The sequence below is a fragment of the Sapajus apella genome, unplaced genomic scaffold (genome assembly GCF_009761245.1).
Source record: "Sapajus apella isolate SASKATOON/1434 unplaced genomic scaffold, GSC_monkey_1.0 scaffold8, whole genome shotgun sequence".
Classification (NCBI taxonomy): domain Eukaryota; kingdom Metazoa; phylum Chordata; class Mammalia; order Primates; family Cebidae; genus Sapajus; species Sapajus apella.
The window spans coordinates 45710829-45729570 of NW_022436948.1; the positions used below are offsets into that span (position 1 = coordinate 45710829).

Here is an 18742-nt window from a genome sequence, read left to right on the forward strand (position 1 = left end):
TCACCCTTCCTATCCCTTGGTCACTACCCTTCTACTCTCTATCTCCATGAGATCAATTTTTTTAACTCCCACATGTAAGTGAGAACATGCAATACTTGTCTCTCTGTTGCTGGTTTATTTTATTTAACATAAAGACCAGCATTTCTATTGATGTTGCTGCAAATGACATAATTTTATTTTTTATGGCCATATAGTATTCTATTGTATATATACATATTTCCTTTATCTGTGTATGTGTTGATAGACACTAATGTTGATTCCATATATTTGCTATTGCAAATAGTACTGCAATAAACATGGAAGTGCAGATATCCTTTTGATATGCTGATCTTCTTTCATTTTGATAAATACCCAGTAGTGGGTTTGCTGCATCCTAAGGTAGTTCTACTTTTAGTTTTAGTTTTTTTGTTTTTGTTTTTTTTGAGAAATCTTTATACTGTTTTTCATAATGGCTGCATTAATTTACATTTCCACCAGCAGCGTATGACAGTTTCCTTTTCTCACATCCTCCCCAGTGTCTATTTTTTGTCTTTTCATAAATAGGCTTTCTAAGGTAAGATGATAGCTCATTGTGGTTTTGATTTTTATTTTCTCAATGATAGATGATGATGAGCATTTTTTCATATACTTGTTAGCCATTTGTATGTCCTGATTTGAGAAATGTCTGTTTATCCCTTGCCTCCCTTTGGAATGGGATAATTTGGTTTCTTACCACTGGGTTATTTGAGTTCTTTGTATATTCTTTGTCCTTGTGCTCCTTAGGTGATTCATTTACTAATATTTTCCCTCATTAAACAGTTCGTCTCTTTATTGAATATTTCCTTTGCTCTGCAGAAGCTTTTTAGTTTAATATACTTTATTACTCCATTTAGATTTTGCTGCCTGTGATTTTAAAGTCTTAACCATAAAACCTTTGGCTAGACCAATGCAATAAATTTGTTCTTCATGTTTTCTTCTAGTCGTTCTATATTTTCAGGTCTTACATTTAAGTCTTTAATTCATTTTGAGTGATTTTGTATATGGTGAGAGACAGGGATTTAGTTTCGTAAAGATATCCAGTTTTCCCAGCACCATTTATTAAAGAAACTGCCTTTTCCCCCAATGTATGTTTCTGGCACCTTTGCTGAAAATTAGGTGACTGCAAATATGTGAACTTATTTCATGGCTTCTTATTCTGTTCCATTGGTCTATGTATTTGTCTTTATATCAATTCCATACTATTTTGGTTACCAGAGCCATTTACTACATTTTGAAGTTAGGTGGTGTGAAGCCTCCAGCTTTTTAAATTTTTTTTCTTTTCCTCAGGATTGCTTTAGCAATGTGGGCTCTTTATAAATTCCAAACAAATTTTGAATTTTTTTTCTGTTTCTGGGAAAATATCACTGGTATTTCAATAGCAATCGAATTGTATTATAGATTGCTCTGGGTAGTAAGGTAATTTTAACAATATTAATTCTTCCAATGCATGAGCTTCGGTTGTCTTTCATTTGTATATATCTTTTTCAGTTACTTTTGTCAGTGTTTTGTAGTTTTCCTTGTAGAGGTCTTTTACATTCTTGTTTAAATTTATTCTTAGGTTTTGGTTTTTATGCAGCTGTTAAAAAAATAAGATCGCCCTCTTCATTTCCTTTTCTGCTGATTCATTATTGGTGAATAAACATGCTACCGATTCTTGTATGTTGATTTTATACCCTAGAACTTTACTGAATTTATTTATCAAGTCTAAGAGTCTTTTGGTGGAGTGCTTAGGTCTTTTTATATGTAAAATAATGTCACCTACAGAGACCATTTGACTTCTTTTTTACCAATTTAGATGACCTTAATTCCTTTCTCTTGCCTGATTGCTCTGGATAGGACTTGGCGTCCTTGTATTGTTCCACTTCTTAGAGGAAAGGCTTAGCTTCTCCCCATTCAGTTTGATGTTAGCCACAGGTTTGTCACAACATCCATTTGTGATAAAAGCTCTCAACCAACAGCTTAACGTACTAATGGCCTTTGGACCTCCATCCTTTATTATGATGAGGTATGTTCCTTATGAGCCATGTTCTTTTAAGTTTGTTGAGAGTATTTATCATGAAGGGATTGTGAAGTTTGTCAGGTGTTGTTTCTTTCTATTGTGATGATCATGTTATTTTTCCTTCATTCTACTGATATTATATATCTTGTTTATTAATATGTGTATGTTGAACCATGCTTGCATCCCTGGGATGAATCCCACTTAACTATGCTGCATTATCTTTTTTGATGAGCTGTTGCATTCAGTTTATTAATATTTTGTTGAGGAATTTTGCCTCTATGTTCATCATGAATACTGATCTGTAGTTTTATTTTTTGTTGCATGCTTGTCTGATTTTGGTGTCAGGGGAATAGTTTCAGGGTAAAGAATTAGGGAGAATTCCCTCCTCTGCAATTTTTGGGAATACTTTGAATAGAATTGGTTTTTCTTATTCTTATAACTCTGGTGGAATATGGCAGTGAAGCCATCCAGTCTAGAAATTTTCTCTGTTAGGACACATAAAATAAAATCTGAAATTTAATTTTCAATGCAAGAGTACATGTGCAGGTTTCTTACATGGGTATATTTTGTGATGCTGAGTATTGCGGTACAAATGATTCCATCACCAGGTAGTGAGCATAGAACCCAATAGGTAATTTTTTAACCACTGTTCCCCTTCCTTCCTCACCCTCTGTAGTAGTCCCATGTCTTTTCTTGTTGTCTTATGTCCATGAGTATTCAATTTTTAGGCTTCCCTTCATAAACGAGAGCATGAAATATTTAGATTTCTTTTCCTGCGTAAATTCACTTAGGATAATGGCTTCAGCTGCATCCATGTTGCTGCAAAGGAGATGATTTCATTCTTTTGTATGACTGCTTAGTATTCCATTATATATATATATATCACAGTTTCTTTGTCCAGTCCACTGTTTATGAGAACCTAAGTTGATACCTATCTTGCTGTTGTGAATAGCAATGCAATGAACCTGTGAGTGCATATGTCTTTTTAGTAGAATCATTTTTTTTGATATATACACATTAATGAAATTGCTGGGTCAGATGATAGTTCTAAGTTGTATGAGAAATCTCCAAATTGCTTTCTACAATGGCTAAACTAATTTGCATTCCCACTAAGAGTGTATAAGCATTTCCTGTTCCATGCAGCCTCACTAGCATCTGTGCATCTGTTGTTTCTTGACTCTTTTATAATGGCCATTCTGACTAGTGTGAGATGGTATCTCATTGTGGTTTTTATTTGCATTTTTCTGATGATTAGTGATGATGAGCATTTTTCATGTGTTTGTGGGCCACCTGTTATGTCTTCTTTTGAAAAATGCTTGTCCATATATTTTGCCCAATTTTTAATGTGGATTTTTTGTTTTTGCTCCTTGATTTGTGTAAGTTTTCTATAGATTCTGGATATTAGACTTTTGTCAGATACATAAATATTTTCTCCCATTCTGTAGGTTGCCTATTTACTCTGTTAACAGTTACTTTTGCTGTGCAGAGCTCCTTAGTTTAATTAGGTCACGTATCTTTTTTTCTTTTTGTTCCAATTGCTTTTGAGGACGTAGTCATAACTTCTTTCCCAAGTCGCCTATCCAGAATGACATTTCCTAGGTTTTCTTCTAGGATCCTTTTTGTTTGAGGCCTTACATTTAAATCTTTAACCCATATGAAGTTAATTTTTGTATATGGTGAAAGAGGCATCCAATTTCATTCTTTTGCATATGGCTAGTCACCTATACAAGCACTATTTATTGAATAGTGAGTCCTTTCCCATTGTTTATTTTTATTGACCTCATTAAAGAACAGATGGCTTTAGGTGTACAACTTTATTTAGGGATTCTGTGCTCTATTCCATTGGTCTTTGTGTCTATTTTTGTACCACTACCATACTCTTTTTGTTACTGTAGTCTTATATTATTGTTTGAAATTGGGTGATGTGATGCCTCTGGCTTTGTTCTTTTTGCTTAGGATTGCTTTGGCTATTTCAGTTATTTTTGGTTCCATATTAATTTAATAATAGTTTTTCCTAATTTGGTACTTTTGTAGGAATAACATTGAATCTATAATTTGCTTTGGACAGTATGACCATTTTAATGATGTTAATTCTTCCAACCCATGAACATTAAATGTTTTTCCATTTGTTTGTGTCCTCTCTGATTTCTTTCAGCTGTTTTTTGTTTTGTTTTGTTTTTTGTAGTTCTGCTCGTAGAACTCTTTCACCTCCTTGGTTAGATTTACTCCTAAGTATTTTATTTTTTGTGTGCATGCAGCTTCTGTTAATCAGATTGTGTTCTTGATTCGGTTCTCTGCTAGTGGTCTATTGATCTTGTTTATGCTTTCAAAGAACTTTTATTTTTGTTGCTTTTTTTGGATGAATTTTTGGATCTCAGTTTTGTTTAGTTCTGCCCTAATTTTAGTTATTTCTTTTTTTTTGCTAGCTTTGAGGTTAATTTGCTCTCCTTTATCTAGTTCCCCTAGGTGTGATGTTGGATTGTTAATTTGAGATCTTTCTAACTTTTTTAATTGGGCACTTAGTACTGGAAACTTTCTCCTCAGCAATGCTTTTGCTGCATTTCAGAGATTTTGGTATGATGGGTCTCTGTTTTCATTTATTTCAAATAATTTTTTTAAAACTCTGTGCCAATTTTCTTGTTTACGCAAAAGTCAGTCTGCAGTAAGTTTTTAAAATTCCATTTAATTGCGTGGTTTTGGCAGATCTAATTGGTATTGATTTTTATTGGTAGAAGTAGGTTGGTAGGTTTTCAATTTTTTTGAATTTATTGACGCTGATTTATGTCTAAGTATGTGGTTGATCTTAGTGTGTGTTTTATGTGCAAATGAGAAGAATGTATAGTCTGTAGTTGCTGGGTGGAGTGTTCTCTAAATGTCTATTAGGTCTGATTGGTTAAGTGTTGAATTTACACCCAGACTTTCCTTGTTAGTTTTTTGCCTTGGTGATCTAACTCTGTTAGTAGGGTAGTGAAGCCCATGTGGTAAGACTTTTTATAACTGATTCCTTCTTACTACTCATTACTGGTCTGTTTAGGTTTTCTATTTCTTTCTAATTCAATCTTGGTTTGTTGTATGTATCAAAAATTTACTCATTTCTTCTAGGTTTTCCAGTTTGGTCATGTATAGTTGTCTATCATAGTCTTTGATGGTCTTTTGTATTTCTGAGGTATCCGTTGTAGTGGCTCCTTTTTTGCTACTAATTCTAGTTTTTTGGGTCTTTTTTCCTTTAGTTAGTCTAGGCCATGGTTGATTTATTGATTTTGCTCATCTTTTTTTAAAAAAACCACTTTTTGTTTTGTTGATCTTTTGTATTGTGTTTTTAGTCTCATTTTTTATCTGCTCTGATATTTATTCTTTTCTTCTAACCTTTTGAGTTTAGTGTGTTTTTACTTCTTCAGTTCCTTGAGGTTCATGATTATGAATGTCCATTTGAAATCTTTCTACTCTTTTGATGTACGCATTCGTTGCTATAAACTTTCCTCTTAGCTGTGCTTTAGCTGGCATGCTGTGTTTTGACTTTCATTTGTTTCAGAATGCTTTTTAAAGATTTCTTTTTATTTATTTATTGACCTAATGGTCAATTAATTGCATGTTGTTTAATTTCTATATATTCATACAGTTGTGAAAATTCCCCTTGTTATTGATTTCATTGTTGTCTGATAAGTTAGTTGGGAAGATTTCAATGTTTACATTTTTGTTGAAGCTTGTTTTATTATCTAATATATAGTCTATCCTGGAGAAAAGTCCATGTACTGATGAGACGAATGTATACTCTACAGATATTAGAAAAAGAGGGTCTGTACATGTCTGCTAGGTTCTTTCAGTCATTCTTTCTTTGTTAATTTTCTGTCTATATGATCTGCCTAATTCTGAGAGTGGGTGTTGAGATCCCCACCTCTTATTGCATTGGAGTCTACTTCATATTTGTTTATCTTAGGGTTTCCAATATGCTACATAGACTTTGTTCATTCTTTTTTATTCTTTTTCTTATGTTACATTCTAAAATAATTATTTGAAAAAATCTGTCTTCACATTCTGAAATACATTCATCTGCTTAATCTATTTTGTTTTTGAAGTTCTCAGATTTATGTTTTTATTTGACATTTAAAATTTGTTTTATGTATCTGAGTCCTCCAGCGTGGGTACCTATGTATTTAGAATTGGTGTGTCCTCTTATTGCATTGATCCCTTTATTCCAATAATGACCTTCTTTGTCTCTTTTTCTGTTTGTGACTTAAATTCTGTTTTATCTGATTTAAGTTTCATGGGATTTTTAGGGTATCACTTCACCAGCCGAAAACCTCTGTGGCCAGCAGTGCCTCTGCTTAAATTTTGCTGTGCCTGCTGGGCTTGTTCTGCCTGGAAGGTTGCACGCAGCTTGAGCTATCAGCATGGATCCCTTGCCTGCCAAGGGCAAGCCAGGCGCAGAGCAGCAAGGGGTATGTGATTGAGCATCCACAGGGTCCAACCAGTGCGTACAGCCAGGTGCACCAGCTGCAGCAGGGTGGGCAGCTCCAGGCATCGGCACGAGCACTAACTTTGTGTGAGATTGTGGCTGGACCAGACATACTGCAAGGAGCTTCCACTGTGGGCACCAGTGTCTGGACAGGAGGAACATGGTGGTGTCCAAAAGCTCGTAGATGCCAGGAACCACAGAGCCGCAAAGAGGATGTCACAGCCCTGGCTGAGGGAGCCCCAAGGTCTGGACTCCTGGAAGGGCCACAGCTCTTCTCTCCTTCTTGTCACCACAATGTGGCCAGTGGAGGAGAAATGTTTCAGCCCTGTTTGTGTTACAGCTCTTTCAGTCCCACCATTTGGTGGGTCCCAAGTTCTTGTCCTGCATCCAAAAAGAATAAGGTATGTGGACAACTGGAGTGCGAGCAAGGCAGAGAAGAGCTTCATTAAGTGACAGAACAGCTCTCAGGAGACCAGCTGCTTTCTGGAGGCAGGTCATCCTGACGAGGGTCCAGCTATCAGCAGAGGAGACATGTGATAGCTCCTTTTCATAGGCAGGTCATCCCAGCTAGCGGTCCAGCTCTCGGGGGAGAGGAGAGCCGTGATAAGTAGTTCCTTCTTGCAGACAGGCCATCTGGGTGAGCCTCCAGCTCGCAGTGGAGAGGAGACCTCTGGTGGGCAGCTCCTTTCCTCAGGCAGGTCATCTCGGTGAGCGTCCAGCTCTCAGTGGAGAGCAGACCTGTGATGGGTAGCTCCTTTTTGCAGGCAGGCCATCCCAGCAAGCATCCAGTTCTCAATGGAGAGAAGACCCATGGTGGCTCACTCCTTTCCTCAGGCAGGTCATCCAGCTGAGGATCCAACTCTGAGCAGAGATGAGACCTGTGATCCAGCTCTGAGCAGAGAGGAGTCCTGTCGTGGATAGCTCTTTTTCACAGGTGGATCTTCTCGGTGAGCGTCCAGCTCTCAGCAGAGAGGAGACCTCTGGTGGGCAGCTCCTTTCCTAGACAGGTCATCCCGGTGAGGATCCAGCTCTGAGCAGAGAGGAGACCTGTGGTGGATAGCTCCTTTTCACAGGCGGGTCATGCCAGCAAGGGTTCAGCTGTCAGTGGAGAAGAGATTCATGGTGGGCAGCTCCTTTCCTCAGGCAGGTCATGCCTGTGAGCATCCAGCTCTCGGAGGAGAGGAGACCTGCGGTGGGTAGCTCCTTTCTGCAGGTAGGTCATCCTGGTGAGCGTCCAGCTCTCAACAAAGAGGACACCCATGATGGGTAGCTCCTTTCCGTTGGCAGGCAGGTCATTCCAGAGAGCTCTCAGTGGTGTGGAGACCCATGGTGGGTAGCTCCTTTCTTCAGGCAGGTCATCCTGAAGAGTCAACCAGAACCAAAGTGGGTAGCTCCTTCATGCAGCTAGTAGTCATGACATCCGTGTGCATTTGACTGATTCCAGGGTTTTTATGAACTCAGAAGGGAGGAAGTGCATGCTGATTGGTCCCTGAGTGTCCAGCCTGGAGAAGGCACCATAAGTTCTCACTCTGGGCTGTAACTTCACCTGGAATGGGCAGCCATGCCCCTAGGCTGCAGGTAATTCCTGGCTTGCAGGAGGGGTTTCACTGGGGACCTGCCACCCAGAAACCCAACTACCTCTTGCCATCATCAACATGTCCATGGTGCCCTGGCTGTCCATGCCAAGGACCACCTGCAGGCCTGTGCCAAGCCGCCTTCAACGTCCCTGGCATCCCTCCCATGCTCTTCAGTGCTCAAAGACCAAGGCAGTGTGGGGCTGCCCCAAGCGTGCACACCATGGCTGGAATCATTGCTGGTGCCAGGAAGCAGAAGTAGGTACTTACAAGCCTGTGGGAGCAGGGGAGGCTTCCTGGGCCCAAGATCACAGAGATACCCAGGTGTGGAACCACAGCTGGGCAGCTTCAGCTGCACCTGGGAGCACAGGGCTCCTGTTCTGCCAATTTGTAGCAGCAGGGCTCCCACCTTTTCTCAGCCCCCACTGAATCCCCAGAGCTCACAGCCCCCAGCCATGCCTCTTCTACGTCAGCCGGCATCTTTGCAGTGGCCCATCCAGATGGACAGCTGTCATAAGTACAGCTACTTTGGCTTGCTTGGTTTCTATTTGTGTATAATTAATGTCTTTTTAAATTTCTCTCTACTTTCAGTCTATATGTGTCTTTAAAAGTGAAGTGAGTGTCTTATTTGCACAATATAGTTGGGTCATTTTAAAAATTCTTTCAACCATTCTATATTTTTCAGAAAATTTAATTTTTTTACATTTACAGTTATTATTAACATGTAATTAATTATTTCTGTTATTTTGTTAATTGTCGTTTGATTATTTTGTACATCTTTTGTGTGTGTGTGTGTCATTATTTCTCTCATTGTTTATCATTGCAGTTTGGTGATTTTCTGTAATGGTATCAGTATTGTCTTTTGATTATTTTATACATCTTTTGTATCTTTGTGTGTATGTCATTGTTTCTCTTGTTGTTTATCATTGCAGTTTGGTGATTTTCTATAATGGTAACCTTTGAGTCCCTCCACATCTTCATTTGTGTGATTGCTCTACCAATGCATTTTATACATTCATACGTTTTTATAATGGTATTATCCTTTTGCTTCCAAGTGTAGGACTTAAGCATTTATTATCTGGTTGGTCTAGTAGTAGTGAATTCCCTTAGTCTTTGCTTCTCTGATACGATATTTATTTCTCCTTCATTTATGAAGAATAACTTTGCTGAGTATATTATTCTTGGATGGCAGGCTTTTTTTTCTTTCAGAACATTGAATATATTTTTTTTCATTCTCTCAGAGCCTATAAAGTTTCTTTAGAGAAATTTGCTGTTAGTCTGATGGGGGGGTTATTAAATATGAATAGATGCTCTTCTCATTGTGCTTAGAATTCTCTCTTTGTCTTTCCTGAAAGTTTGACTATAACATGTCATGTAGAACACTTTTTAGGGTAGTATCTATTTGGGAATCTTTGAGTTTCTACATCTGGATGATTAAATATTTTGCTAGACCTCAAATGTTTTTACCTGTTATTTCATTAAACTGGTTTTCTGTGACTGTTTTCTCTTCCCTAGCTTCTGGAACACCACAAAATTTGATATTTGTTCACTTTATCATGTTCCATATATCACATAGAGTTTTTTTCATTCTTTTTTATTCTTCTTTCTTTTTTGTCTGACATAGTTATTTCAAAAGACCTGTCTGCAATTCTAAAAACCTTTCTTCTGCTTGATCCAGTCTATTTTTGACGCTCTAAATATATTTTTTATTTCATTCATTGAATGCTTCAATTCCAGGATTTTTGTTTGGTTCTTTTTTTATGGTATCTATCTCTTTGGTAAATTTATCATCCATATCTCTAATTGATATTCTGATTTATTTGTATTGTTCATTTGTGTTTTTCCTGTATATCACTGAGCTTCCTTAAAATCAATATTTTGAATTCATTTTTTTGAATTTTATTTTTTATTGAAATTTATTTTTTATTGTAATCCTTGTAAACATTTCTTTTTTTTCCATGTTTCTTGTGTCCTTATGTTGATATCTGTGCATCTGGTGCAACAGTCACTTTTTCCAAGTTTTTGGATTGTCTTTTATATGAGAAGAATTTTACTGAAGATGTTTTGATGATATTGTCTGCATAGGTCACTATAGTTTAGCTTTGTTTTTTATTTATTCAGCTATAAACAGAGTCAGTGGTGTCCATGATTTCCTCAGTGGGTTAGAGTGGTTTTTATTGGAGGCTGTAGTGAGGATTTGCTCGAGATGGAGATATCAGATAAACCAATATTCAGGCACCAGTGGTGGCAGCAGTGGGCCAATCATGCCTGTCCTTGGGACCCTGGATGGTGAAGGTGGGCACCAATATTAGCAGGCCTGAGCTAGTTGACTCTTGGACATTCATGCAGCTTGCTCAGATGCCAGCAGTGGAAGTGGTTGGCCAGGCACATGGGTGGGTCCTAGATCCTCAAGACAGTGCATGTGGCATGGGTGTTGGCAGTGGCAGTAGCAGTGACAGGACAACCTTTTGGCTCCCTAGTGACTCATACTGTTATTAATGGTGTTTGCAATGGGCTGGGTGGGCCAGTCCTCAGACCCCCAGGTGGCACATTCAAGCAGGTGCTGGCTCCAGTGGTAGTAACGAACTAGGTAGGCCTGTACGCAAGCCCCTGGAAGAGGGTGCAGATGCCAGCAGTGTTGAATGGCAACTTACTACAGCTGCTTAGGTTTTGGGACTAGGCATGAGCTCTCTCTTTGGAGTAATCCCATCCTGTGGTCTCCAGGCAGGTCCCTGGTCTAGTCTAAGGGCCGGTGAGGGTTGAGGGACTCTCCTATTGCTAGGGTTATTAGAGTTCACAGTGGAATGTGGACTTCTGGGGATCTCTCACCATTTTCACACACTGGGGAACTTCTCCTGGCTCTCAGCCAACACCAGCTGGGCCAGCTGTCTCATTTCCCTCCCCTTCCATGCCTCAGGTTTTTCCTGTCATGTCTGTGTTCAATTTCAGTGTTTTCTCTTAAATGCACTATTTTAAGTATGCTTACCTACTCATTATTTTGATTGCTCTTTATGGAAAAGAGTAGCTCTGGATCCTTTCAGCCAGCTGTCTTGAAGCTTCCTCCCTTGATTTTTTACTTTTGATGTCAATTTTTAGGTCACTCTCTTCTCTAGCTCTAAATTTAAATAATGGAAATATGACTTTGCTTATGGGGAGTGTGTAAAATATGTGAAGTTTATGTGCTCTACAACAGTTCATGTGGTACTAATATGAAGGTTGCTAGAAGGTGTAAAATAACAGTAAAGTTGTTTTTTCTAGAAAATAACATTAAAGTCCATATTTCAAGATGGATTAACTATAAAGTGTTATATGTAGCATACTGTATCTTGCCATGGGAATGATGTGTTGAATTATTTATATTTCTTGCATCCTCTTTGACACCTTAATAAATGACTTAGGTTATTATTTTAAAGAAATTTTAAAGACTATTCTATTTTTACTCATTTTCCAAATCGTTGATAGATTTTAAATCAAACACAAAGCCAAATTTGCCTTATCTACGAGTTTACAGTTATACCAAAACATTGTATTTCTATTCCTGTTATTGTCTGCTGTATTTGCCTCAGTAATGGGAATTTCAGACGTAGAGATGAATGAGTTTCAATCAAGTGTTATGGTTAATTTCTACAAGAAATGACAGAGTTAGGACTTCTACATGTCCACCTGATTGTGGGTATGAATTTCCTTTTTTCCAGAACATATGCACGTGTTAGATAATAATGATCACTAGGCCAAAGCAATCATAGCATTTCCTTGCACTCGTAGAGGCCTGTTTATAGGACATGGGGAGAATTTATAAATAATTAATTACAGTGTGAAGGCTATTCCCTTTCTTGACAATTTTTTTCAAAAAAGAACTATACGCTTGGATCCTTCTTTAAATAGTTTCTTAATCTTGGCCTGTACCTCAATTGTCTATAATGTGATAGATATACATGATTTAATCTTAATTTAATCTTAATTACCAAATGCATAAAACAGAAGAAAATTTTCTGTTAATCCTAGAGAAAAGAAATAGTATTTAGTTGTTATTTCTTATTGAGTTTATTGTTTATTTGGTTTAATGTTAAATATTGTTTAATAATAAATATAACCATTATTCACAATAATTCACAAATATATATTGAAATATTTTTGGATTCTCTTCTAAACAATTTCAATCTCTAAACAAATGTCATAAATACAATTGTAACCACTGAAATATATGTTCTATATGTCAAGAAAGAAAATAATCATTCATCTACTACTAATAAATACAGGATGTGATTAGGAATTTGAAATAAAATTTTAACTTTATCAAAGTCATCTTCTTGAACTTGGAAAACTCACTGCATTTTTCTACTAGATTTTCTGATTTTGAAGTTATTATATTTATGCATATTTATTTAATATGCACTTTTTTAAAACTGCCAGTTAATGATCTTAGGAATTTTTTCTCGATGTTTACAAAACAGAATGTTTCTGGATCAAAGATTCCATAAAATCTGGCTTTATTAAGACAGATACAATGATATAATCTATGAAATTTCAGTTTCTCTTAAAAGTGAACTCGTTTTGGCTAGACGGTTTAGCACTGACAATCAGGGTGTGTGTGTGTGTGTGTGTGTGTGTGTGTGTGTGTGTGTGTTGTATTTTTTAGACTCCATCATTTTCCTGTGTAAGGAATACATGGCCACATGAGAGCATATTTCTCAATCATTTAGGTAAACTATTCCTTTCAAAACTCAGGTAAGATAAAAATTAATTTAGGTTGGCACCAGATGTGCCAACGATTAAAAGACCATCATTTTGCCTAAAACTGGCACAAAAGGTAATAAATGTGGGAGAGTTTGCTTTCTTTTAAGTTGGAAAGATCTTCTCATATTTCCAAGCTTCCTAGAAGTCCTGAAACAGCTAATTGAGAAGAATGGAGGAGTACCTTTCTTATGTTGTTTATTTTTATGTGTCGGTAAGTTTTAAGAACACTAATGTCCATCAGCATTAGTCATTATAAAGAAAAGATGAAGTCCATAATGTACACTATATTTGTATGATTTGATGATTTTGCTACAAAATTATGTCTGTGATTTAATTTCGTCAGTTAGAAGGGAAGTTTATTTTAGGGAATTCTTTTTCTTCGTGTAAGTTGACAAATCACAGATAAGTTCCTTGAAAACCAGAATAAAAATTACAATTTAACTTTTATTTGATTGTGCCTCAGTTGATAAAGAAAACTTTAATTCAGCATATTTCGTAAGGAATGCATGACCTTTAGAGAATAGCATGGTTAAACTGCACCTACTGAATAATAGATTGCATATTGTTGCTTAATTTATTTGCCAACTGTTTCATTCTAACAGTATAATAGGAAAATTAGGATTCCATCACCACATATGAAACATTTTATACTCTGAATGTTCAAATGAATATTTCAAATCAGATGAAATCTCAAGAGTTGAAATTAGGGATTAACAAATGTTCATAACTTTTGAGAAGTTTAGATACAAATTCCATTTTAGATATTTTCCTTTATTCTCTTTATTATAATAGGCTTTTATCACAAAAATCCAAAATGAATGGACAAAATTCATGCCCAGAATTTCTCAGATCTTCAGTTGTCTTAAAAAGAGTAAAAAGCCGGGTGCGGTGGCTCAAGCCTGTAATCCCAGCACTTTGGGAGGCCAAGGCGGGTGGATCACAAGGTCAAGAGATCGAGACCATCCTGGTCAACATGGTGAAACCCCGTCTCTACTAAAAATACAAAACATTAGCTGGGCATGGTGGTGCGTGCCTGTAATCCCAGCTACTCAGGAGGCCGAGGCAGGAGAATTGCCTGAACCCAGGAGGCGGAGGTTGTGGTGAGCCGAGATCGTGCCATTGCACTCCAGCCTGGGTAACAAGAGGGAAACTCCGTCTCAAAAAAAAAAAAAAAAAAGAGTAAAAAAACCAATTACCAATACCTGAAGTTACATTTTTATCTGTCTCAATTAAAAGCCACTGTGCATTTTAATGATAATTCTGATTTTGGAAAAAGACAAAAACATCTGTTGGTATCCAGGATAAAGGACAGTATCTCTGTCAGAGATTACTCTTGACTTTGTGTAAGACAGCACTCACACCCCACACCAATCGCTCAGCGTGCACCCACCATACAGATAATTATTTCCGCTTTCTCTTCACAAAACATGACACATTTTTACGGACAAATGTATTTGGCAATAGATCAACCTTGGCAAATCATGAAACTGTTTGTGATGATATGTCAAATAAATGGTCGGCATACGAGTAGAGCTTTTGCTACCTTATTTTGCAGTTCTAAATACCAGGAGATCTCTAGCCTCAACCCAGAATCAGATGTGTTATGTGAGGTACACTCGAGCATATTTGGATTCACCTGGCCTGTCAAAGGGACAGGGGTCAGGGCAAGAAATTCATTATACCTGGAACTAGTTTAGAATTGAGAGCTATAGGCTAGCAGGCTCAAAGCATGACCTTATCCATTCAAGCCATAACAAAAGGAATTTTTTTTTAAAAAGTAGTAGTTCCATCTCCGCAAATTTATCCTGACATTTAGGATTTGCCTCATGAGATAGTAACACTGCATCCTGAGAGAGTCCTGAAATGACATGCTCCCTCTCATTAAGCTAAACAAAAAGCACAGTGCTTCCTGCAGCAGGTGGTCCCCAGGCATCCTGATCAATGCCCGTGAGTTAAACTAACTGCCCAGCCTTTGAGATTCTCATTTTCAGCTTCTGTTGATCCAAATAGTAGTTCTAGGAACAGCCTTCAGTCCTGGCAACGATCATTTATTTATCTTCTCCCATTACTTTGAGATTATCTGATCTTGGCAGGATATTTAAAAAAGAGAGAATGAGAAATGCGAGGTCGGAAGCAGCTTTTATCTTCAAATATTTTCTATTTTCTCCATTTATTCCACAATCCAGAGTGTTTTTCTCTGCTATTTGTCAAATTGTCTTCTAAAATTTACTGAAGGATCACCATGAATTCAGCATGCTGACTAAACAGATTTAAGTACTACCTCTTTGATCCTTTTTACCTATTTGATGTTATTCCATTCATTTACCAAACACATAGTCCTTACTATGTGTCAGGCAGTACTCACGTTGGTTTACCAATATAGACTCATGTATTCTCACAATAGTGCTATGAAATAATTATTTTTTCCCTAATTAGTGATAAGGAAACTGAGGCATATAAAGAATAAATAGCTTGTCCATCATGTTCAAACAGCTTGTAACTGTTGGAACCAGGTTCCAAACCCAGGCAGTCAGGCTCCAGAGACTGTTCTCTTAGCCGTTTTGATCAGCTGCTCTTACTGTGCCATAATCTGGCAGTTTGCTCACATATTTCTCCTTGCTAATCAGGACATGCACAACAAATATTAATTAAATGAAAGCTTTAAATGAATACCTTTATTTAGATTACTAGCTAGTTCACTTAAAAATATTGGCCAAAATGAGTTCTACATTTTGATTAATGTTTAACTTATACAATAAATCTGACTTTCTTCTGTAGTACTTACAGATCACACACCCATATATTAAGCAACATATACCTTATTTTAATCATGTTTGAAGCCACATCACCTAGCAGAAAAAGGGCCTAGAATATATAATAAAGGCTTGTGGTAGCAATGAATAGCTAGTAACTTGCATATGCATAGTACTCTTTTACTACCAATTTTGACTTGATTTACCAATTAGTTTACTTTAAAAGAAAATTATTGGCTACATTTCTTGCTTCATGTTTATGTTGATATTTGATGTGGTTGTTCACGTCATATGCATCAAACTTCTACCAAGATAAAATCATATTCTGTTTCTCTACAGTGTTTCAGAATAAGGGCTATTGATAATTTGGGCTGTTTTACTCAATGGCATGTACAATTTAATTTTTCTTTAGGCAAAAAAAAAAAGAGAGAGAATTTAGTATGATGATTTTCTTTTATTTTTAAATATCTTTATTCTGCACAAAGTAGTTTGAAAGTAGGCAAATGAACAGCTCTTGTCATAAGAAGATACTAAAAATAAAGAGTAAAAGTTATTCCTAAACCACTGTATAATATTTTTGTCCACAAGGATTTTCCTAAAGCCTGATATATTTACACGGAGACTTTTTTTAGGCAATGATACTTTTAACCACAGATGTTTTTGTTTGTTTTTTGTTTGTTTATTTGTTTTTCAGTTATAGCAAAAATGACAGCTACTTGTAAGTGGTATATATTGTCTTTGCATAGGAAAACACCATATCTGGTGGCTTATTACATTCATTATGAGTACAAACGTTTTAAAATAAATTGTCACAAATGCAGTAACACTGTTTACTTCTCTGATATTTCTGGTTGGTAGACCGTTTGATCTTTCCCTGGAAAGCTAAAGGCGCGGCAAGATCTATTACCTTATTTCAGATAACTTTTTATCTTTCCCATTGAAAAAAGGATAGTTCCTTAATTGTAATGTTCTAGAAATTTCTATATTCAATGGAAATATTTCTCATTTTGGCATAAATTATACTATGGACTTAGAAAAAGAATTCACTCAGTATAGCTTTTTATTTGCTAGATGACCAAATTTATATAGTCAGCTTTTCTAGGAATAAGGCAATAAGTTATTATTTTTATGTAATAAAAATGATGAGATCCATATAACTTAATGTTGAGATAAATAAAATACTCAAGTAATAAAACCAAGGAATGAAGAGAGGAGAGAGAGAGATTTAATTATTAATGAAATTACATGCAGAACACAAGAATGCTTCTAATTTGAAAAAGTGTTAGACAACTATAAAAAATAAAATCATTTCATACTGAAACATTTACAAAAAGATAATTTCAAAGATTTTGATGTTAGAAAGATAAAGATAAATATTATAGCGTCATAATGCAATCCTAATCCAAATCCAAAGCAAATATTATTTAAAATATGACAAAATGTGAAATCTCTCTGGACTAATATAAGGACAAAAATATAGGCTAAAATAATATTGAGAAGGGAAAGATTCAAGGAAGAACTCAGCATTTCAGTTACTAAGGTACATAATAGACAAATTCAAACAAGGTGTTAAATAGCGTATTAGTCAGAGTTTTCCAGATAGAATGAACAGGTTAGACAGAGAGGGAGAGAGGGAGAAAGAGGGAGGGAGAGAGAAAGAGAGAGAGAGAGAGAGAAGAGGGAATCTATGAATTAATTAGGGAACTTGACTCACAATTATGGAGATTGAGAAACCCCACACAGGCTATCTGCAAGCTGGAAACCCTGGAATGCTGGTGGCACCATTTTGGTACCAAAATAGATATTGGTACCACAACAGAGAAATAGAAAGATTATAGAAAGAAACAAACAATTAAAAATAGGGCTAATATATATGAGAATTTCAAGTATGAAAAGGTGACCTTCTAAATTATTGAGTGAAAGGTGAGTTATTTTATATATTGTGGTAATTGAGTAGCCATTAAAAAAAAAAGTAAATTTGGATTCATAAGTCACAGCTTTTCCCAGACAAAATTACAAATAAATCAAGGTTTAACATTTTCAGAAAACATATGGCCATTTTACCATAACAATTCTTCCTATCCATAGATATGGAATGTTTTTCCATTTGATTGTGTCCTCTCTTATTTTCTTGAGCAGTGGTTTATAGCTCTTCTTGAAGAGACCCTTCACTTCCCTTGTTAGTTGTATTTCTAGGTATTTTACTCTTTGGAGCAGTTGTGAATGGGAGTTCATTTATGATTTGGCTCTCTGCTTGTCTATTGTTGGTGTATAGAAATGCTTGCAATTTCTCCACATTGATTTTGTATCTTGAGACTTTGCCGAAGTTGCTTATCAGCTTAAGGAGCTTTTGCACTGAGACAATGGGGTTTTCTAGACATAGGAACATGTCATCTGCAAACAAAGACAGTTTGACTTCCTCTCTTCCTATTTAAATACCCTTTATTTCTTTCTCTTGCCTGATTGCTCTGGCCAGAACTCCCAGTACTATGTTGAGTAAGAGTAGTGAGAAAGGGCAACCTTGTCTTGTGCCAGCTTTCAAGGAAAGGGGCAATGCTATTCCCATTAAACTACCATTGACATTCTTCACAAAATTAGCAAAACTACTTTAAAATTCATATGTAACCAAAAAAAGAGATCATATAGTCCTAAGGATCATATAATTCTAAGCAAAAGAGCAAAGCCACAGGCATCACTCTTTCCAACTTCAAACTATACTACAAGGCTACAGTAACCAAAACAGCATGGTACTGGTACTAAAACAGATACGTAGACCAGCAGAACAGAATAAAGATCTTAGAAATAAGACCACGCATCTACAACCATCTGATCTTTGACAAACCTGACAAAAACAAGCAATGGGGAAAGAATTCCCTATTTAATAAATGGTGCTGGAGAAACTAGCCAGCAATACACATAAAATTGAAACTGGACCCCTTTTTTTTTACACCTTATACAAAAATTAACTCAGATTAAAGACTTAAATATAAAACCCCAAAAAAGCCCTAGAAGAAAATGTAGGCAATACTATCCAGGGCATAGGCACAGACAAACATTTCATGACAAAAACATCAAAAGCAATTGCAGCAGAAGCTAAAATTGACAAATGGGATCTAATTAAAGGAACTTCTGCACAGCAAAAGAAACTATCATCAGAGTGAACAGACAGGCTACAGAATGGGAGAAAATTTTTTCAATGTATCTA

The 18742-nt window shown here is 36.4% G+C and overlaps 1 protein-coding gene across 3 annotated transcripts in view; it reads left to right on the top strand.

Moving 5' to 3' along the window:
• The window catches only part of EPHA6 (EPH receptor A6), a 970705-nt gene that overhangs the window by 502998 nt on the left and 448965 nt on the right, over positions 1–18742 (top strand). The window lies entirely within an intron of this gene.